Raw genomic sequence first — 24,630 nt, forward strand, 5'->3', positions numbered from 1 at the left:
GCTTTTCTTTTCTCCAAAGGCCATTTTAATTATCCTTTAGGCGGTTTCTATCTTTCCTCTAATGATACATGCTTCTAAATTCTTAAATTTGTCATCTAGCCATTCCCACTAGCCCTTTTACACTTCCTAGCAATATCATTTTTAGACGTTTGTAGTCCGTTTCGGCTGCTCCATTTGCTGCATTTTTACAGTTTCTCCTTCCATCAATTAAATTCAATATCTCTTGAGTTACCCAAGGATTACTAGGCCTTGTGGTTTTACCTATTTGATCACCTACTGCCTTCATTATCTCATCTCTCAAAGCTACCCGTTCGTCTACCATATTATCAATTCCCCCTGATCCAGTCAATCTTTGCCTAATGCTTCATCTGAAACTCCCAACAACCTCTGGTTCCTGCAACTTATCCACGTCCCATCTCTTTAATTTCCTGCCTTTTTGCAATTTCTACAGTTGTAATCTACAGTTAATAAGGTATAAACTTTAACAACTTTTCTGATATCTTGACCATACTGTTTTTTATTTCGAAGATCACCTTCCGTCATTTTCAAGGGCTATAAAATACAACAGGAAACTTGAATCGGAAGATATGAAAATATGTTACATTTCACCGTTGATTACAGTCATAGTGTAATGAGAAGAATACAACTTTCTAGCTCACTAGTGTTATGTCAATCATATAAAGTTGTTCATTGGATCCATTGTATCTCGTCAACATTCTGAGTCATGAGACAAGTGAAAACTGCTACCAAGGGACAAATTGAAAGCGAAATGGACCAAACCACTAGGCGGCGCTGAATACGTGGTATGCGCTGTGTTTGTTTGCTTAGGTCTGCTTTTTCATCGTTACATGGTATAAAACAATTTAATCACTAAACCACTCATGTAAAACGCAATTACAGTATTTTACAACAGGTATTTCCTTACAAGAGTATGTATGTGTAACAGATCTTTTGAGTGGTGGAAAATAACACACTGGAAGAGTACGAGGAGTGGCGCTAGCGTATGTGAATCCAACTGTATATTAACAAACAATGTTTTATATTCAACTTGCAGCACATAAATTACCAGCATCAGAAAACAATTCATAAAAACCATTTTATAAGAATTTACAAAGTCTAGAAATACCAGTTGAGGCATGTAGCACATTTTGGTTTCTGCCATTGGGACATATCCATGTACACAGGAAATTCAAACAATTTGAGAAGGTGCAATCTTGGAACTCCATCCAACAATTCCATCAATAGCATATGACATCCATCCCAGATTTCCTTATCGACACTCATTAAGCCCCAAAATCAGTTTAAAGTACCATCCGAAGTACAATGATATCAAAGAAAGTGCAATATTACTGCAATGACGCAATGGCAATTGTGCTACCTAACGTAACATGTTCTCTCTTCTTTGTATTACATGTCGCAGTTAAAAAAACGTAACTGTAATTGCACATATTACAATTAAAAATTAATAAAAGTTATAGAGATTAGTAGAGGGTGGGAAGGGAATACCTTTAGAAATGTTACATAAAGTCTTCTGTGCTTCTATGAGCATAAAACTGTTTTCTGTGAACAGCAAACATTATAAAATGTCATGATAAAGAGGGTGGGGGGGGGATTGAAGGGATGAACAAGATTGTGGCTAATTGAAAAATCCGTTAAAATTGTCTATAGAACTGTGGCTACAAATATTTTATAAAATGACAACATCAAATAAAATAATGCGAATGCATTATGGAACAGCATAATTGCGGCATTGTATTTTACGATGTTGGTTAGTCACAGAAAACACTTTTATGGACATAAAACCACAGACGATTATCTGTAACATTTCAAAACCTATTGCCTTACCTCCGCTACTAATTTATATTGTTTTTATTAATTTTTGATTGTAGCATATACAATTACAGCTATGGTTTGTTACATAATTATCTCTATTTCTGTAAGATTTTTACTTGATTACTGGAGAAAGAACTGTTACATGCAACATAAGTAAAAGTGAACAGGTTATGCAAAGTAGTACAATTGCCAGCGTACCATAGCAGTAATATGGCACTGCTTTTTACATGATTATATTTTGGATAGTGCTTTAAACATATGATTGGGGTTTAAGGAGTGTCGATAAGCTGGTCTGGGATGGCTGTCATATGCTATTGACGGAACAGATGGATGGGGTTCCAAGACTGCACATTCTCAAATTGTTTGAATTTCCTGTATACATGCATTTGCTCCCATTGGCGCAAATAGCAATGCATGGACGCCACCTGTTCCTCATAAGTGAATGCAACATGCCTCAATTGATACTTCTAGAATTTGTAAACTCTTATAAAATGGTTTTTATCAACTTTTACGGAGGTTAATAATTTATATGCTGGAAGTTGTGTATAAAAGAATTGTTTATTGATAGACAGCTAACTCATGTACCCTAGCGCCACTCAGTGTACTCTTCCAGTGTTATTTTCGACAACTCACAAGATCTGTTACACATTGTCTTGTAAGGAGAGGAGAGGCCAAGCGGTTCTAGGCGCTTCAGTTCAGAACCGCACTACGGCTACGGTCGGAGGTCCGAATCCTGCTTCGGGCATGGATGTGTGTGGTGTCCTTAGGTTAGTTAGGTTTAATTAGTTCTAAGTTCTAGGGGACTGATGACCTCAGATGTTAAGTCCCATAGTGCTCAGAGCCATTTGAAGTAAGGAAATAGCTGTTGTAAAACATTGTAATAGTATTTTCCATGTAAGGTTTAGTGATAAAATTGTTTTATACAATGTAACAATGAAAACGCAGCTCTATGCAAAAAAATGCAGTGTGTACCACGCATCCAGCGCCGCCTAGCGATTTAGTCCATTTGGCTTCTAACTTGCCCCTTGGTAGCAGTTTGCACTGTAAGGTGGCGTGGTCAACTGATCTTCATTTCTTACATATTCCGACCTCACCATCGTATTCTGCGTATCAAGACGTTTCATTCGAGCCCAGACTCGATAGGGTAGAGTCAATTTTACATATTTCCCTTTAATCGATATGCAAATCTAATAAATGAATCGCAAGTGCGCACCGAGATTAAAAAGTCGAGGCTGGCGTACACAAACATTCAACACACGACGCTCACAGGAGTTTTTGTTCGGCGGAGGCAACCAGCATGCTGGAAAATCTGTAGGATGGTGAGTTAGCATGCAGCTGCACCGGCCAGCCGACCGCCCTGGGACCGAAACAGTTTTTTGCCAGAGAAAAGGGATAATGACTTGCGTGTTCACCTTAAAACAAAACCCGCTGTATTGTTTGGGAGAGCCCCAGCATACGCATTTTTTGACAGACCTAGTGCGCAGTTTCAGAGTTCTCACAGGTGGACAGTAAATGCTAATGCAGATGCTATATATTTCCGGATTGGTCAGCTTAAATGGAGCTACATTCTCCCGTTTGTAAGAGTAACGCTGATTGGCGGACTATTTCCTACGCATTGAGCCAGAGGAGTGAGGGAAAGACAGTAGATGACATACCCTTTCGCTTTTTGCGTGCAGAGGAGTAGTTCTGGTGATGCCCTTGAAGCAGGAACACATAGTGGGAGCGAGTGCGCTCGTGCATGTATACAGAGAGTGAGGAACGAAGCCTCTACTCAGTACTGCACTGAGAGAGCACCTCTGTCGCTAGCAAGTCGGAGTGATACTCTATATTGAGTCACTCGCGATTAAGTATTTGTTCACTGTGTTGGCGGCAACACTTAATGTGTGGTGTGAACACAGACAGAGTATTAGTTAGCGCCTGCGAGCGAAAATTGAATGGCATCGAGGTGGACTGGTTACCTGATCGGTGTACCACGCCAATAGTTAGTCTATGGGCAGATAGGAGTCCTTGACTTCATCAAGGTATAGTGAGCGTTCGATTGGCGAAGGTCAATCCAGATAGAAAGAGATAGTTTGGTTATTTTTCAGCGACGAACGACGCAGGCAGCAGTCTTCGCTGCTCACGGTATTGTGTGCTACAGCATAGGCGATCCCCATCTTTCCTCCATTAGAAATAATATACTTCATTCACGTCACTCCATTACATTTCTCACGCAACAGCCTCGACTGTACTTACAAAAATTCAATTGGATGATTATTCAAGTTGAGTAGGTGTGGTTCTCAGTCATTCTGCTGAGTAAATAACATTCTTAAAGGAAAGGGATGAATCAGCTTCCCACACTTTGTATATAAATTTCATTAACAGAATTCCTATCCATAAGAAGTAACTTCCTATACCCCAAAGAACCCGGAAATTTGTGTATCAGTTTATAAATAAAAGTTTCACTTGATTTTCTCAGATTTTGCAATAAAGAATATTTTCTGTTCGTTTAATGTTTTTCTTACACTAACTAGTAATACTACAGTACCCACGTATCCCATTAGTTACGTAAGAAAATAGAATATTTTTGTGTCTTTTCCTCACAGTGGACGACTCCAGAAGATATTTATTGTTGTAAGTTTTTCAGGCAGTTCTTTTTGGTACGTTAGGAGCGTCTGTCTAACTGTTGTAGTAGTGTGGGGTGGAAATTGCTTCTTGCAGGAGCCAAAGGGTACTTGTCAGATCAATCCGTTGCGCAACTCGTCAACATAACACCCACAAACTTACAGCATTTACCTCGTGACTGAGAATGTTGATGAGATACAATGTATCTAATAAACAATTTTGTATGATTGACACAACACCGGTAAGCTAGACAGCCATATCCTACTCCTTATACTATGTCTCTAATCAATGGTGAATTGTAATATACTTTCATATCTTCTGATACCAGTTGTGTGTTGTATTTTATAGCCAAGGGGAATGATGGAATGTCGAAACGCATAAGATCGCAGAAATAATAAAATGTGTGGTCAAGACATCAGAAAAGTTACTAATGTGCATCCAATGGCCGCTCAAAGCCGTAAGCCGTGAATTGTGCTCAGCATCCATCAATCTCTTAGAATTTAAGGTCCGCTTCTGAAATCTTTGTGTTACCATTATATAATCAGTCTGAAACCTTCCGGTGTTTCCAGGCCTCATCTACAAGGTGTCCAGAAAAGGACTCCCTGATTTCAAAATTAAATATCTCGAAAACAAAGATCGATGGAGGAATGCAGTAAACGGTATGTTTATTCTGAAAGCTGTAAGAGGTTTATACAGCAGTTTGAAATAATAGTTACAAAAGCTGCTAACAGATGGCGCTGTAATCGCCATACGTAATGCCTAGTATAAATAGTGATCCGAAGCCCAGAGCGATCAGTTCCACTATTGAAACGTGAAAGGAGGTTAGCGTACCGAAGGAAGAGATTAAAACCATGTACTCCATTGAACATCGCGTTTTTCTGGTGCCAGAGTACCACAGGTTAGAAGAGAGTCCTACTGCAACAAGACGAAGTTTTCAAGCACGATTTAATGTTCCAAAAGGACCCGATGCGAAAACCATTACTACGCTCTTCGCAAAATTTCAACGAACAGGCAGCGTAACTGATGATCTAATGGGGCATGTTGGCCGCAAGCAAACCGCAGTTACGCCTGAAAATGTCGCCACAGTTTCTGGAATTATTCAGCGAAATTCAATGTCATCCGTCCGTAGAATTGCATCTGAGACTGGTTTGAAGCGTTCCAGCACGCAGAAAATACTGAGAAAGAGCCTACACATGTTTCCATTCAAAATTCAAACGCACCAGGCCATACCCGTACGAGCTGTGCAACAAAGGGTTGCCTTTCCTAATCAGATGCTCACAATGATTGATAGTGAAGGGTTTGATGTTGGCTACATCTGGTTTACAGATGAAACACACCCACCTGAATGGATACGTGAATAAGCAGAACTGGCGATTTTGGGGTTCCGAAAAGCCATATTGGTGTGAAGCGAAACCCCTGTATTCCCCTAAAATTACTGTGTGGGCTGCAGTATGCAGCAGAGGCATTATTGGCCCTTTTTTCAGTCGAGAAACGGTCACTGGTGCACGTTACGTTGCAATTTTGGAACAATTTGTCGCCACACAGCAAGCGTTAGAGGATCGACCAGGTAGTGAATGGTTTATGCAAGATGGAGCCCGACCACATTGGACCGAACAAGTGTTTCGCTTTCTTGAGGAATACTTCGGAAATCGAGTCATTGCTTTGGAATATCTCAAATTTACTGGTGCAGGCATGGATTGGCCTCCATATTCGCCGGATTTGACTCCCTGTGACTTTTTTTTGTGGGGAACAGTGAAAGACATGGTCTACCCGAAGCATCCCGCCACGCTGGACGAGCTTGAATCGGCGATCTCTGTGGCATGTGAATCCATTTCGGTTGAGACACTACGAAATGTGATGGCGAATTTCATTCTTCGTTTGCGCCACCTCTGTAGTGCCAATGGTGAACATTTTGAAAACATTGTGATGTGGTTGTTTGCAAAGATTGTTTTCATACGATTATTTCACTTATATATGCTGATATGAGCTGTACAGCGTACAGCGCCATCTGTTAGCAGCTTTTGTAACTATTATTTCAAACTGCTGTATAAACTTCTTACAGCTTTCGCAATAAATATACAGTTTACTGCGTTCCTCTATCGATCTTTGTTTTCGAGATATTTAATTTTGAAATCAGGGAGCCCTTTTCTGGACACCCTGTATGTAGACATTCTTCTTTCATGATACATGAACCAAATGTTAGCCATGGCGACTGTCTAAATTATGCTCTGTGCAAAATTCTACCAGCTGGCTTCCTCTGTCATTACTTTCCCCCATTCCACATTCACCTACTTTTTTCCTTATTTTCCTTTTCCTACTAACGAATTCCAGTCTTCACTATATGAATAATTTCTTTTATCTCGTCATACATTTGTTCAATCTTTTCATCATATGCTGGGCTAGTTGCACTACTCTAGTGGATGTGGACTTCATGTCCATCTCTGTTATGAAATTGCATTTGCTATGCTGTTCACAGTAGCTCACCAGCATTCATATTTATTTATTCATTATTAAACCCACTCCTGTATTACACCTATTTGACTTTGTATTTTGACCCCTGTATTCCTCGGTCCAGTAGTCCTGTTCCCCCTGGCACCGAACTTCACTCATTCCCATCACATCTAACTTCAACTTATCCACTTCCCTTTTTAAATTTTTAACCTACCTGCTCGACTAAGGGATCCAACATTTCACACTCCAGTCCATAGCGTTTCTACTCATGACGATGTCATCCAGTGTAGTCCCCATTCCAAATATGGATGGGGGACTCTTTTACCTCCGGAATATTTTACCCAAGTGGATGTCATTATCATTTAGCCTTACAGTGGAGCTGCATGCCCTTGGGAAAAATTTGCGGTTGTAGTTTCTCCTTGCTTTCAGCCGTTTGCAGTACGAGCACAGCAAGGTCGTTTTTGTTGATGTTACAAGGACAGATCAGTAAATGATCCAGACTGTTGCCCCTAAAAATAATGAAAAGGGTGCAGCCCCTCTTTCGAAACCACACGTTTGTCTGGCCTCTCAACAGACATGCTTCCATTGTGTTTGTGCCTACAGTATGGTTATCTGTATTGATGAGGCACACAAGCCTCCCCAACAGCGGCAAGGTCCATGGTTCTTTGGGAATCAACATGGCAGTGCCCCGCCGCACTGGACTCTCACAGTGCAGGAACAACTAAACCAGACATTCAACGATCGCTGATGCGGGTGTGGTGAACCTATCTATCCCTTAGCCTCCTAATAGCCCCTATCTCCTACAGACGCAGGGGGGGGGGGGACTTCGTGAAACAGTGTACGCACAAAGGGCACAGAGAAAGTCGACCCACTGATGCAGACCACAGATGCCTTTCAGCAAATCACTCCAGAAATGCCGCATACCACGTGGCGCAAAATGGCTGCGAGGCATGATATGTGGTGCATTCGCAATGGCGGGCATACTGAGTGCTACTGTGGTGTGATAGAAACTTCAGACACAAACACCATACTGTCCTACACATGTATGTACCGTTAACAAACAATAAATTTGCTTAGTTTCTTGAAAACGGCGTTTTACTTTTCTGACATCTCAAACCGATCACTGTGTAGAATCAGTTGGTGAAGACCAAACGAATATGAGTGAAACTGGTATTGAAACATTAGACACTAAATTTAGTGATGTTGTCAAAACAAAGGATGAGGTTAGTGGTCTCGGCGGTACAGGTCATCCACTTCAGGGTGCATGGACTGATTCAACGTCTGTAAAGACAACACTAATGTGATTCACGTCAATTTGAGAGAATTCGAGGAAAAAGAGAAATTTACCGAAGTAGTGAACGATACTATGACAGTTAATGTGACTAAACTTACACGGAAGGCTAAATCGGAAGAGTAATAACGGTGTCATCGGGAAAAAAGAGGAAATAGCATAGTAAAAATGACGCAGCATATTAGGTTACTGCGTGTAAAGTTCGCACTTTGTCAAAGAGAAAGAAATGTGTGGTCATTGACAGTCATGAGTCAGTTAGAGTCCAATGCAATGGGCACAACAAGAAGTATTACAGTGAGTTGCATACATATTTGAAGTAGCTCAGATGTGAACAGTGATTACCAAAGGTGTCAACAATGTTGTTGGTTTGCATGTGAAAGCAATAACGGTAGAAGCAAATACGATGTTGTGTTGGTGCAAATGAGGTTTGAATAATTATCTCAGGGGGCAAGCAATCTTTGCTATGCCAGGTAACTGAAGACTACCAGGAGCCCGAGTTATCTGACTTTATTATCTAATTTTTTCAGTTCTTCCCTATTCTATAATTCAGATCTACACCTATTATATTCATTATTCTTTACTATTAGAGTTAAGTTTTAGAGAAGGAAGCAATGTAATTTAAGAGTAGTGAGAAAAGTATATTGACTAAGTAAAGACATATGTAGGCAGAAAATCATATGCACATGCAAACATTATGTAAGTATGACAAGAGAGTACGGAGACATGACAGTATTGTATCAACATGTGACGATGATATGTAAAGAACAAATGAAACTAAGACATTATGAATCACTCAGGGTATCTAGAAAAGCAACAAGCAATAGCATGTCTTGATTTAGAGAACAACTTTATCTTTGCGTTAGCAGTAAGCACACTCACGGTTGACTGAAGAAAGACTGAAACATTTATAATTCAAACTATACAGAGAAACAATAAATTATTTCCTAATGTACACAAACTCTATATTAGCATGAGACTCATTAATGTGCACAGTTTGTCAATGATCACGGTTTCTTAAAATATAAAACAAAGATAATCAAAGATATTAAGAAACAAATGACACTGAGATACATAGTATTGTGTAGTATTTTATCTGTTCGCCGCAGCAGAAGAAGTGGATTAGACAAAACTAGGTAAGTGATCTGACGAAATAAGGAAGCTATGAAGTAGGTGTTATTACACACAGATAGCACACTCTCTCGTGGTCATAATAATGGGTCAAGTATGAAGAATATTTTGTATTTGTAGCAACAGTTTATTAGGTGAGGTGCTTTTTTTTCCCAATATGATTTATGTTGAAGTTTAGTAGCGAAAGGATGCTCTTGCCAATGAGGTTTATGGTGTACTAGGGAACGGCCAACAAGTAAGCTGGCCAAAATGAGTTGTGTTTGTAGAGATTATTTAAGGTGATGTGTAAGTCGGCCAACTATTTATTTGCTAGAGATGGAGGTATTAGGAGATTTAAGGCGATTTGGTTTCTGCCAATGATTACTAAAAAGTAACGGAGTAGACATATACATCCGGTAAGAGTAGCATATCGTTAGCGGTATGAAAGGCATTAGCGAGGCAAGATATAGCATTTAAAAAAAGTATTAGGACTAATTCCACAATGTAGTGAACAAGCGGGAACTCCATGCACTTAACATAACGCCGGCCGAAGTGGCCGAGCGGTTCTAGGCGCTACAGTCTGGAACCGCGCGACCGCTACGGTCGCAGGTTCGAATCCTGCCTCGGGCATGGATGTGTGTGATGTGCTTAGGTTAGTTAGGTTTAAGTAGTTCTAAGTTCTAGGGGACTGATAACCTCCGATGTTAAGTCCCATAGTGCTCAGAGCCATTTGATTACGTCACGTCATGGGGAACAACAAAATGTTCACTGATGTTTCCTGTCGAAGCTAAGCGTCCTGTACTTTTCGCCAACCCTGCGATGACGAGAATTCACCGAACTGGCTGGCTCCATTAGTCCAGTATGCTTCATACTACCTACCCCAGTAAACTGATAGGGTGATTTTCAACAGCAAAACATTAAGATTGAGTGTTTCTCAGTGGTGAAAGACATTTTGGACGCAAAACAGAAACTCAGACTTTGCTGAGACTATCTCCTTTCTAACTTTGATGAGCGTGTCCCCTTTCATGGGGAGTACTATTTTTTCTTCAATCTCTGATCGGGCACAAAATGAAAACCACAATGAAAATCCGATGAAGCAGTATCTCTAGTATGCTCGCCGATCGCGCTACCTAGTACTTTCCAGTTCTGAGCACACAGTGAGCACCTAAAGATGCCTAGAAGCGAGTCTCCCGCCAAGTGTGAAGTGCCTGCTGCTGACGGGTTCCGCCTGATTTCATGCAAACCGCGTAACGGAACTGTCATGCGTTTCCCACTTCATGACAGTGCCCGGCTGCACGCTGCAGATGCAACGACTCCTCTGCAGGGTTTTCGAGGTGAAGTGTTTGATCACCCACCACACAGCAAGAACTTGTCTCTCTTTGGGTTTCATCTCTTCGCTCTCATGAGTCGCTGGCTACGAGGACAGCATTTTGGCACAGACAGCGAGCTGCTGAGCAGCGCAGAAAAGTAGCATAAAGACATGCAGCTGTCTTCTATGATGAGGGTGTTGGAAAGCTGTTAGCACATTACGACAAAATGTCTAAGTCTGAGCAGCTACAATGTGGAGAAGTAAGTGGAAGGTGTAGCTAAATATTTAAAATAAAACATTTTTGGTTTTCACTGTGGCTTCAATTTCGCGACCATCTACATCTATGTTTATACTCAGGTATCTAATGTAAAGTGTATGAGGGTAGGATGCATCCCACTGTACCAGTTTTCGTGTGGGAAGAATGATTGTGCAGGAAGAATGATTGCTTAAATGCCTCTGTGCGTGCTGCAGTTAATCTAATCTTGTCTTCACGATTTCTATGAAAGCGATGTGTAGGGACTTGTAGTATATTCCTAGAGTCATCAATGAAAGCCTGTTCTTCAAACTTTGTTACTACTAACAAGCAAATTCTCGGCAGGGTTTTCATCTATCTTCAAGAGTCTGTTAGTTCAGTTCTTTCAGCATCAGTGTGACACTCATCCAAGGGTCAAATAAAACCATGACCATTCGTGTTGCCCTTTTCTGTATGTATTCAATATCCCCTGGTAGTCTTATTTGGTATGGCTCCCACACACATTAGCAATATTCTAGAACCGGTTGTATGAGTGATTTGTAAGCAATCTCTTTTGTAGACTGACTGCACTTACCCACTATTTTGCCCATAAACCAAAGTCCACCACCTGCTTCACCCACGACTGAGCCTATGTGATCGTTCCGTTTCATGTTCCTGCTAAGTGTCACACTCACGTACTTGTATGAGTTAACCAATTCCATATGTGACTCACTGATATTATATTCACAGAATATTAAGCTTTTTTTTTTAGTTTTGTGAAGTGCACAGTATTACATTTCTGAACATTTATAGCAAGTTGCCAATCTCTGAACCACTCTGAAATCTTATCAAGACCTGACTGAATATTTGTACAGCTTCTTCCAGGCTGTGCTTCGTTGCAAGTAACTACATCATTCGCGAAAAGCCTGAGGTTGCTATTAATATAATCCTCAAGATCATTTATATACAACACGAGCAGCAGGGGTCCTAACAGGCTTCCCTGGGGTACACTCGAAGTTAGTTATCCATCTGTTGATGACTGTCCATTCAAGATAACATGCTGTGTCCTCCTTATCAATAAATACTTAATCAATTCACTAATTTTGTCTGATACCCCATGCAATCTTATTTTCGATAAGAAGCGTGGGTGTAATATTGAGTCAAACGCTTTTCGAAAATCGACAAATCACAGCATCCACATGACTGCCTTGATCCATGACTTTCAGGATGTCATTTGAGAAAAGTGAGAGTAGGATTTCACATGATCTGTGTTTAAGAAATCCATGCTGGTTGGCATGGAACGGGTCTCTCTGTTTGAGGTTTCGCATTATGTTTGAGCTCAGAATATGTTGTAAGATTTTGCAACAAATAACATCAAGAATATTGGACCCTAGTTCTGTGGATCACTTCTATTACGCTTCTTGTCGAAAGACGTGACTTGTGCTTTCTTCCAGCTACTGGTTACAGTCTTTTGTTCGAGGGATCCACGATAAATTATAGTCGACAGAGGGCGTAACTCAGCCTCAAATGGGATATATAACCCGATAGAGACCCGATCGAGGTTTGGTATTTCGCTCAATTTTAGCAGTTTTAGTCGTTTCTCAACGCCACTGGCACTAATATGTATTTCACTCATCTCTTCAGCACTACAAGAATTAAACTGGGGCAATAAGTCTTGGTTTTCCTTTGTAAAGGAACATTTGAAAACAGAGCTAAACATTTCTGCTTCTGCTTTGCTACTTTCAGCTTCAGTTCCTGCCTTATGCGTGATTGATTTTGGTTTTGTGAAAGGTCTTTAGACAATATTCTGATATGGAAATCACTGAAGAATTCACACATTACTCCATTGACTGCAAGAAGAGTTTCATTCAGCATCTCTCTGTCTGTAGTCCTACGCTTCATTTTATACCTGTTATACAGTAGGCTCTGTTTCTTTAGAAGTTTCTTTCCAGTGGCTGTATACCATGGAGGATCTCTCCATCATGAACTGTTCTACTGCTTGCATACACGGTGCATGGTCAACTGTTACCCCGAACTTGAGCCATAGTTCCTCTACATGTTTCTGCTATGAACTAAAGCTATCAAGTTCCTCATTGAGATATGACACTATTCTGCTTATATGTCTATTTTGCTGAACATATCTTTCCGTTTGTTTCAATTGCTCATTGTAATTTGGTATTTATTGCTGCTGTAAATGTTTTGATGTGGAAATCCTCAAAGAGGTCAAGTCTGTTTGTTGCTATTAGATTTAATATATTTCCACCATGAGTTGAGTGGGTTTCTGAACTATCTGTTCCAGGTAGTTTACAGAGATGGCATTTAGTTCAAAAATGGTTCAAATGGCTCTGAGCACTATGGGACTTAACATCGATGGTCATCAGTCCCCTAGAACTTAGAACTACTTAAACCTAACTAACCTAAGGACAGCACACAACACCCAGCCATCACGAGGCAGAGAAAATCCCTGACCCCGAAGGGAATCGAACCCGGGAACCCGGGCGTGGGAAGCGAGAACGCTACCGCACGACCACGAGATGCGGGCGATGGCATTTAGTAACGTTTCACAGGATTTCTTGTCACGTCCATCACCACTGCAGCTATAATTATTCCAGTTGACTGTTGGATGATTAAAGTCGCCTCCAATGATTACAGTATGATTAGGGAACTTACGTACAAGCGATCTGAGGTTTTGTCTATAGTTTTCGGTTACATCTTCTGAGTTTCCTACAGCTGTCGTTATCAGAATTGGATTGTGAGTCACGTAATCTACAAAACCCTTGTGTGCACCCCACGTACAGTCATCCACCTGGATAGCTGCTTCTGATGTATAGTGCACACCTGGAACATTTACGTGTACCCTACAACTCTCAGCGTTATGGCCAAGTCTAGGAAGTTACAGAACCTTTGAAGCCTCTTATCCAAGCCTTCCACTCGGATCGGAGACGGTAGGCACGATATGTTCCGGGAACAATGCTGCACATTGTGAGCTTCGTTGAAATTCCGTGAGCAAGGGATGGTATTCTCATCCCCGTCCGTTAGGCGTTGGAATGATCCAAGTATGACCTCGGAGCTCAGACGATAGCCAAATTTATTCGAACGTGCGTCACAATCTGTAGTTAGTTGTACCCTGTTTACTGAGTCGCTGCCGGAATAGCCTCTTCTGCATGCTGAATGAGGCCTCCAGGTGTTCCTTCCCATCCCTTGCTCCCATTTCCCTGAGGGGTGCCATTATTCGCTGTATGTCTGTACTGCTGACAATGCCAAAATTCAGTAATGTGCAGTTCGTTTTGTATTATCACGAGACAGGTGAGAGAGTGTCACTGATATGATATGCGACTTGGGATGGCAAACATTAAAAAGAAGCGCTTTTCATTGCGGAGAGATATTTTCATGGAATCTCAATCAACTTTATCCTCTGAATATGAAAATATTATATTGCCACCAACCTATATAGGGAAAAATGATCAACATAATAAAATAACAGAAATCAGAGCTCGTACAGAAAGATTTCAGTGTTAATTTTCTCCTTGTGCTTTAGACTGTGGAACAGTAGGGAAACAGTCTGAAGGTGGTTCCAAGAACCCTCTGCCAGGCACGTAAGTGTGAATTGTAGGGCAGTCACGTGGCTGTAGATTATAGGCCACCTAACAGTTTGCTCTCGCTGCTCCTTGGCACAAGACACAGCATGTTTCCCAACGCAATATACACTCATGCTCATAAATTAAGGATGATTGCAGAATGTGGTGCCACACAACGTGGCACTACACAAAACTGACGCTAATAGCACAGGCACGTAGGGAACCCACACGATCTGTAAGTATTGGTGATAAGTTGAGAAAACCGTCCCGAAACACATGTGTTACAAAACGCCACTGTTTCCTGCGCATGTACCCCGATATCAATATGGGATATGATCACCATATCGATACGTCGACCGAGAGCATCCCAGACGTGCTCGATGGGGTTTAGGTCTGGAGAACAGGCAGCCCACTCCATTCGCCTGATATCTTCTGTTTCAAGGTACTCCTCCACGATGGCAGCTCGGTGGGGCCGTGCGTTATCATCCTTCAGGAAGAAGGTGGGACCCACCGCAACCCTGAAAAGGCGGACATACTGATGCAAAATGACGTCCCGATATACCTGACCTGTTACGTTTCCGCTCTCAAAGACATGCAGGAGTGTACGTGCACCAATCATAATCCCACCCCACACCATCAAACCACGACCTCCATGTAGGTCCCTTTCAAGGACATTAAGGTGTTGGCATCCGGATCCTGGTTCACGACAGATGAAAGCCCGGCGAGAATCACTGTCCAGACTGTACCTGGACTCATCTGTGAACATAACCTGGGACCACTGTTCCAATGACCATGTACTGTGTTCTTGACACCAGGCTTTACGGGCTCTCCTGTGAGCAGGGATCAGTGGTATGCACCTTGCAGGTCTCCAGGCAAATAAACCATGTTTGTTCAGTCGTCTGTAGACTGTGTGTCTGGAGACAAGTGTTCCAGTGGCTGCGGTAAGGTACCGAACAAGGCTACCTGCAGTACTCCGTGGCCGTCTGCGGGCACTGATGGTGAGATATCGGTCTTCTTGTGGTGTTGTGCGCTGTGGACGTCCCGCACTGTAGCGCCTGGGCACGTTTCCTGTCTGCTGGAACTGTTGCCATAAACTTGAGATCACTCTTTGTGGCACACGGAGGGCCCATCCTACGACCTGCTGTGTTTGACCAGTTGCCCTAGTATTCCACCCTCATAACGTCATCAATATGTGTCCTTTGAGCCATTTTAAACACACAGTCACCATTAGCACGTCTGAAAACGTCTGAACACTTTCTCGCTGCACCGTACTCTGACATGTACCAACACACCTCTGGGTATGTGGATTGCTGCCAGCGCCAACAAACGACGACTGCAGGCCAGATACACCGCATGGTCATACCCCGAGGTGATTTAACCCCGCAGACCGCCCACCAGAGCATAGTTTCACCATGTATCAGCATTATCCTAAATTTATGAGGAGTGTACATTGTACAAGGCACACACACGACGCAGAGCGCATGTCTCCTGTCACCTCTCACGGGTATATACAACACAACTCGCCCCCTACCGTCACCGGGAAGCGCAGCGAACATTTTCTCCCTAATAAAAGTTGTTACCCGTCATGTGATGTGTCGTCCCTAGAGGTTTGATACAAGTAGTTTGAACTATCCTGTACATACATAGTTAAGTTCAAATGCAAACTGAAAACGTATCTGCTTGAGAGTGGCCTCAGCTTAATAGAAGAACTTCGGAATACGCAATACTGCAATGTATTTTGAGGGTATGTGTGTGTGAGTTTGTACGTATGTGTGACTCAGAGGGCGAGACACTGCTCATAGAGGTGATGATTTATACATATAACTATGAGGAATATCTCTGTCTGTCTGTCTGTCTGTCTGTCTCTCTCTCTCTCTCTCTCTCTCTTTCTCTCTCTCACACTCACACACACACACACACACACACACACACACACACACAGGGGCGCGCGCGCGCGCGCGCGCGCGCGCACTATACGCACAAAGAATGCTGCAGGTAGTCGATTACTGGTTCTCAGATGCGAAGGAACTCGTATACCGTACTACCTGCACAGTATGGCGTTCCTCCATTGTTGTGGTCACACGTGATTAGCTGGAACCTTGACGACGGCGTTGCTCGCCGACACGTTCCCATGCAGGCCAGCACTGGGACACGGTCACATCCGAATTCTCCACAAATATGAATACTGCACGATTCGACCAGCCGTCAAGGTGGAGGCCCAGAATGGGTCCCATTTCAAACTCTGTCAGGTGCTGATAACGTTGTCTCATCCGAGTACGCAGCATTTCCGTGTCCTTCACAGCGTCACTCAACATCTGACGTTGTTCACGCCCATTATATACGGTAACAGGCATGATAACAACACTGAAGACGAACAACACTGATTTGCTCTGGTGGCCATCTACCTGTCGCAGTGAATTACAACTTTAATCATTTACATACCCACTGATGGTGTGTACGTGTGCGAAATTACATTGACATGTCTCGTGGGCTCTCCGCTCTTTTTGTCAGGCAGTGTAACTGACGATGACCGAAAGGAGGGAAGATATAAGACACAGACTGGCAATAGCAAGAAAGGTATTTCGAAAAAGATAAATCTGTTAACGTCGAATATATGCTTAAGTATTAGGAAGTCTCTCCTGAAAATAGTATCTAAAGTATGACCTTGTACAGAAATGAAACGTTAGATGAGAAGCTACTGAATCGAACTGAAAAAGAAAACGATCACTGCATGCATCCAGACCATAGGTGGTATAAAGTCATACTGATAACTGGGCTCATAATGCCATGTAATTTTTAAATTTGATTCGATTTTGTAATGAGTGAAATAACATCACATATCCCATCAAGCTGTGAAGTTTAATTCCCTTCCCTCTTCCCCTTCTGGAAAGTTAACTTTTTTTTAGTCAGGCAGTGTATATCGCTACCGAAAAGCAAAGTTCGTCTACTACGTCTAGGGCTCATTTCTTAATCTAATTTCGTTTGCATCTATCGATTTAATCCGACTACATTCCATTACCCTTACTTTACTTTTGTTGTTAATTATCTGATAACCTCTATTGAAGAGACTGTCCATTTAATTAATTATGCCGTGAAAACATAGTGCGTAGTGGGCGGTGACTCTGTTGTAGAAATAATTCAAAAGCCAAGATCGCTTAAATACTGTTTACTGGATAACCGGTTTCAACACACTAAAGGTGCCATCATCAGATCTGAATGTAGATTAACATTTATAAACCATTTATCGTTATATCCAAATGGTTTATAAATGTTAATCTACATTAAGATCCGATGATGGCACCTTTAATGTGTTGAAACCGGTTATCCAGTAAATAGTATTTAATCGATCTTGGCTTTTGAATTATTTCCATTTCATTAAATTGACCTCGTAAGTGCTTTGCAGTCTCTGATAAAATTACTATGTCATCGGCAAAGCTTAAAGTTTTTATTTCTTCCCCCCCCCCCGAACTCTAACACAGTTTCCAAGTTTCTCCTTGATTCTCTTTACTGCTTGGTCATTATGCAGACTGAATAACGAAGGGGATAGCCTACAGCTCTGTCTCGCTCCTTTTGATAACTGTTGTCTGGTTTTGTTCTTGTTGTCGAAAACCTTGCGCTCCGTATATTTTATCCGTGTTGGCTTCTGAAAGAGTGGATTCCAGTTAAGACTGCCAAAAGCTTTCACTAAAAAATCTATGAATTTTATAAAGAAGGTTTGTCTCTTTTTTAACCTGTTTCATAAAAATAACTCGAAGGTCTGTATTGGCCCACGTGCTCCTATATTACAACCGAAACCGAACACCTCCTTCCAGGTTTTCAGTTCTAATACAATTCTTGAGAGTATTTCGCAACCATGACTGATGTCTGGGGAATTAGAGCTACCACATTCTTCTTGGAGTCTGAGGGTACTTCACCTGTATCCAATATCTTGCATGCAAAGTGGCTCTCCCATGGAGCTCTGATATTGTAGAGGTTACAACCTGTCCATATGTTTATTTGAGTCTGAGTGCGAATCTCATTTGAGAAACATGGTTACATGCTAATAGTAGCTTTGATCATGTCAACTGCAATGAAGCATAATTCTGGTTTTAATCTCGCATGCTAGCGGGCAATGACAATTGTTGCCCAGGTCACGGCCCAGACAGGCGCTTTGAGGCTAGCGTGTTCGCATCTGAGCAGGACCTGAGAGCACAGTAGAGGCATTACCGACGCATAGGGACCACAGCCGACCCCACGCCTGTGTTTCGCTTCCGAGACCTGAGGACGCCGACGTTTCGACCCCGCAGACGCGCGCTCTGGATTCCAGTAAGGGCGGCAGGAGGTCCTACACCCCTTCTCCCTGCGCACACGTCGTGGGGTGAGGGTGGGGCTGTCCCTCCCTCCAATAACATCACTGGCCCCCCATACCCTCCTGGGGTGCCAGCCAGTGTTTTCGGCCGCCCTCATTGCGTATTCTGCCAAGACGCGCCTCCACGCCTTCAGAACAAAGAAATTTAATCTGCCCCCCATCGCCCCCCCCCCTCCCCCGTTCCGTCTCCGCCCGACGTTCGCCATTCCGTGCCGCAAGGCGAGTGACTCCGGCACAGCAGGAGACGGCCTCTTCTGAATGTATTGGGCGGCGGCGCGCCGTATTTCCACTGTGGCAGATGCTATTAAATACCAGGCGTTCTTTCCGCCCGGCAAGCGGCCGGAATCGAATTCCTTTTCGATCGCTCTGCCGCCCCTGCTCCCCCCCCCCCCCCCCCCAATCCCACCCTAGTTGTTGTATTGATGACGCTGCGGCCGGCGCCACGCCTCCAGGAGCCTCCCTGCACGTCGGCCGCTTCTGCCAGGCCTTTCTTCCCCCTCCACCCTCCTCCAACACCTACTCGTCCTCCAAGCAACTCGAATCGCTCTTACTTGGATCCTTCACTCTAGCACTGGAGCACACTTTCATGGAGTTGGCAAGTGATCTTATTTTATAATGTTATCACCAAAATAGTGTGGATCACGTTTTCTCTATTTAAGTCTGATAATCGTTTACCACCAACTTAGTCCAAGTTCGGTAAGGCACTTATCAGAGTCCCCATGTAAGAGATAAGACACAGATTCATACAGGGTGAAAATATTTAAACCGACAAACTCTGGGAGGTTGTAGGGGACATCAAAACAAATATTTTTCCCTAATGTCATTTTTTCCTACGAGGATTATTTAAACCGTTGGAGGCCGTATTACGCTCTTCAGAGGCCGTATTGCGATCTTCAGTAGTTAGAGGGCGTATTATGCTCTTCAGTTGTAGGCAATTGCTGTCCACCAGTGTAGTAGTGCAATGTCTCTTTTTACTAATGGAGCGATACACCTGGAGTGAGTACACTGATACGGGTGGTGCGTACTACACAGCGCACCACAACGGACGAGCTTCACAGCGTGTTTATCAACAACAATATCGTAATCGCCGTCTCCCGCATCACACGACGTTTGATGCTGTGTATCAAAGTCGGCGTGAGTCCAGATCATTTAGCAGATTACCTGGACAGGGATGCCGTCGCACAGTAAGAACGCTGCAATTTCAGGAAGCTGTCTTGCAGCATGTGGAGCGGGATCCTTCAATCAGCACCCGTGAAATTGCACCTCACATGGGGACGAATCAGACGCATGTAAGAACAGCCCATCAAGAGCAATTGTTACGTCCATTTCACTCACAGCGTGTCCACAACCTGGAACCAGTTGATTATCCACCCAGAGCACAGTTTTCGCAGTGGTACCTGGAACAGTGTGAAATACATCCTACATTTCCATCCACTCTGTTGTTTATCGATGAAGCAACGTTCGGGTCTGATGGAGTCTTCAACATCCGCAATTCGCATGTTTGGTCGGTGTTGTAGGAGACTGTTTAATTGGGCCGTATCTCCTACCTAGTTTTTGTCTCTTGGTCATAAAAAATGGAAAAGTGTTTGTTGGTTTAGTTAATTTGCCGCCAGAGGAATCTTCCTCTACCGGTTTAAACACTCCTCATAGGAAAAAAATGACATTAGGGAAAAATTTTTGTTTTGATGTCCCCTACAGCCTCCCAGAGTTTTTCGGTTTAAATACTTTTCACCCTGTAAAATAGTGACATTGTGTCACAGCAAGATTGTTTGATTCGGCCAAAAACGGTTACTACATTTAAATGAAAGACATGTGATTTAATTTTTTTTTTAATTTTTAAATAGACAGACTGACATTCACATTCGGTCAGTGTTACACATGACAGCTGCAGCTCAGAAACTCATAAGTGCTGGCGGTGTCTTTGTCCCAATATCTCTCTTTGCCGTTAGTAAATAATCCATGTACCAAGCTTGGTTGAAATCTCTCTAGAACATTCAAGAATTGTGCATCGATGTGGCTCCTTACAACCGCTATCCAAATCTCTAAGGGTAAAATGTCAACTACAAATCAACAGCAGTGTCTATAGGACACTGATAATGGTTTCGATTATTGTTACTTCGTCACCCCTCTCTCACACTAACAACCCAGTCTTAATGCTATTAAGTGAGTCTTACACGTAAGTCTTGTTCTGGATAAAAAGTCACACTGATTGTTACAGAGCTATGCTGGGATATACATATATACGAGGCCTTTTTGGAAAGTAATTTCCGATCCGTCACGAAATGGAAAGCACTGTGAAAATCGAAAATGTTTTATTTGCAAAAGTGAGCTACACCTTCCAGCTACTACTCTACATAGCCACTTCACCCACTGAGGATTCTGCCGTATTGTTGTGCCAACTTTCCAATACTCTCACGGTAGAAGACATCACCTGTGCTTTCGACCAATACTCTACGCTGGTCTGCAGCTCGTTGCGACTGTGCCAAAATGCTGTCCTCAAAGCCAGCGGTTCAAGTGAGGAAAGATGAAACTCAGGGGCATCTAGTTACGGGCTGTATTGTTGGTGTTTAAACACTTCCAATCAAAAACACTGCGGGAGTATCTTCATTGGTCCTCCAGAATGCGGCCGAGAATTGTCAAAAGGCCGGCCGGTGTGGTCGAGCGGTTCTAGGCGCTTTAGTTAGGTTTAAGTAGTTCTAAGCTCTAGGGGACTGAATGACCTCAGATGTTAAGTCCCATAGTGCTCAGAGCTATCTGAACCATTTTTGAATTGTCAAGAACAAGGAATCACATGACAGTTACGTTATGTGGGATGCATGACATCAGGCGAAATCCCTCAACAGGCCCTCATCCTTGGCGGGAGACACTATCATTGTAGGCATCTTTATGCGTTCACTGTGCACTCAGAACTGAATAGAGCGACGTGACGCTATCTATGGGCGTACTGGAGATACTGCCCAATACATCTGCGCAAAGCTTCATCGGATTTTTACAATAGTTTACATTTCGTGACCGACTGGAACTCACTTTCCGAACAGTCCTTGACATAAATGCATAAATACTCACACACACACACACACACACACACACACACACTGATGAAGCAAAACATTACGCCGGCTGCCCCCCGCAAGGTTCAGTGCCGACTGGTTGCATAGTGGACACGTGACGCGGTAAAGAAAGTACAGAGGAGGAGCGGAGACGAATGACGAATCACTGTAGCGAGGATATGGTCCACAAATGGGGAATGACACTCACAGAGGGCAGACGGCTGCGGTCCTGCGCCTGGGACTTAGAAGGTGAAGCTGGCCCGCCGTTCGCATGCCGCTGCTGTCGTAAGTACTTATGGCAAATGTTTGACTATGAAACCACAAGCAGGTGACGAGGTGTCAGGCTCCCACGGCTCATCACAGAACGCGGAGGTCGGAGGCTCTGTGACGCATGATAGGGGGTGATCTGACGCCACGATACAGCGCTGCTGCAATGTTTCGGAGCGCACCACTCAAATGCACATTGCTGAAGATGGGGCTCTGCAGCAGACAGTTTCTAGAGTGCCCCATCACTGGCCCAGCGACATCCACCATGGGATCTTCGGTATTGGACCGTGGATCCATGGAAATGTGGCGCCTTGCCGATGAATCTCGCTACTTGTTGCACCACGTCGACGGTCATGTCCAGACACGCAGTTCGAAACATCCAGTGCACCAAGGACGCAGGCCAATGGGACCTGTGTTATACTATGGGGGGGGGGGGGGGGGGAGGGGGGAGTTCACATTGATTTCCATGGGACCTCTCAAGTTAAGTGGAGGCACCATGTGAGCTGTACACATAATTGCAGACCACCTGCATATCTTCATGCTTTGTGTCTTCTCCCATGGCTATGACATCTTCCAGCACAATAACCATCCTGTGTCACAGGGCCAGAAGCGTGCTACAGTGGTTTGAGGAGCATAACTGTGATTTGTTGGTGACCAAATTCGCGTGATCCTTTATTACATCATACTTACTTAATAAGAAATAACAATTTTAATGTGATAAATAGTATTAAAATGATTTGAGTGTGTACGCGCTCATATAGTGATGACGTGAGTAAATAATACTGACTGGGAACCAATAAAGTTAATATTTGCAGTACTTGTACTTCTGCTGCTCCTGCAACTAATAGCGATAACAGTTATAATTATAATAATAATGACAACAGTAACAGTAATGATAGTGGCAGATCTAAAAAGAATTTACAGGAGTACAAGATAGATGTTTGATGATATAGTGATTTATGGGGAAAGAAAATTTAAGCAGACTGCACCAGCTGAGAATACTGGGAAGTGAGGAAGATATGATTGGAAAGAAGGATGCACAAGTATAAGGAGTCTGTACAAGGACACTGGTAATCCTTACTGTTACTTTAGTAGATATGCCATTAACTGTCTTCTGAAGTTGGAGATGTTATTCATTTTTCTAATATAATGCGGGCGATTATGCCAAAGTCGGTTCCCTGCTACTGAGAAGGACTTAACGATGGAGTGGGACAGAAAGGATTTTGCTCTGATGGGAAAGTGTGTTTCTGCCATGTTCAGACAATAATGTTAGGATCGACCAGAGATGGGAGGGACTGTGTTCAATGATAAGACAGCAGAGAAGAAAGACCAAATGGGAATCTCTGTACTTGTCGGTATGCAGCCAGGTTGGCTGTGCATATCATGGTAAAATACTGTATGATCAAAGAGTCGAACATCACAAGCATAACGAACAGGGACATTCACAACCAGTTCCAGGCACCGTGAGCTTTCATGGGAAAGGCCTTACTGGACAACATCGCTGTTATCAATAACTGAATGCATAAATGTTTGTACGAGTTTCTTTTTCAGGTCAAAAGGGAAGACCTTTTTATATTTTTGTAGGGTATGGAGAGATGCTGAAGCCTCCTTCCATATTGCAATTAAGTGCTCAGTCCAATTTAGATTTAGTTGATATTTGCCCCATTTATGGTTAATGATGGTAGGTATTCCCGATATTTCGGGCTAATGAGCTTAGGATGACCAACCAGTACTGTGTCGATTTTGCTGGGTGGAGCTTAAATTCTACATCCTGCGCCCATTTTCAAAGTGCATACACAACTGTGTTGACATTCTCAATAGCTGTGTTCAGATTTATTGGTTTTGAATTTAGATACAACCGGAGGGCATCAGTGTACATGTGGTATGTGCAGTAGGACAAGATTGATGACACATCATGTACATACAATGAAAGGAGTATAGGGCCTAACACTGAACCCTGGGGGACAAGTGATACTCCCTACCTACGTTGGTAGCTATGTCATTAACTGTCTTCTGATGTTGGAGATGTTATTCAGTTTTCTAATATAATGCAGGAGATTATGCCTAAGTCGGTTCCCTGCTACTGAGAAGGGCATGACACAATGCTGACGAGACATCTGATATTAGTGTAACCATTGCACTGAACTTGGCGAGAAATTGAGTTTGCGAAGTTTGAAAGTAAAATATCGCTGTCGACAGTGTCAAATGATTTGATGAAGTCTAAGAAGAACATGATAGTTGTCTTTTGTGTATCCACAGCAAGCCTCAGGTCATCTGTCACCTTTATCAAGGTAGATCTTGTGCTGTGATGTTTGCAAAAACCTGATTGGCATTCTTCTAGAAGGTTGTTTGTAGTTAGGCAGATTTTAGCTGGTCGTGGTCTATAGATATATTCCAAGGCGTTGGGTAGTGCTGGAAGAATGGGAACATGTCACTAAGCAGAGGGTTCTATGGCAACATCCTTTTTTTTACCGAATTTTCATAACCCGTGCCTAGACTTGGGGTGTTATATACCTCCAGAAACCTACCAATTCGAATCAATTGCATACGGAATCTCTAC

Source organism: Schistocerca americana, chromosome 8 (genome assembly GCF_021461395.2).
Source record: "Schistocerca americana isolate TAMUIC-IGC-003095 chromosome 8, iqSchAmer2.1, whole genome shotgun sequence".
Classification (NCBI taxonomy): Eukaryota; Metazoa; Arthropoda; class Insecta; order Orthoptera; family Acrididae; genus Schistocerca; species Schistocerca americana.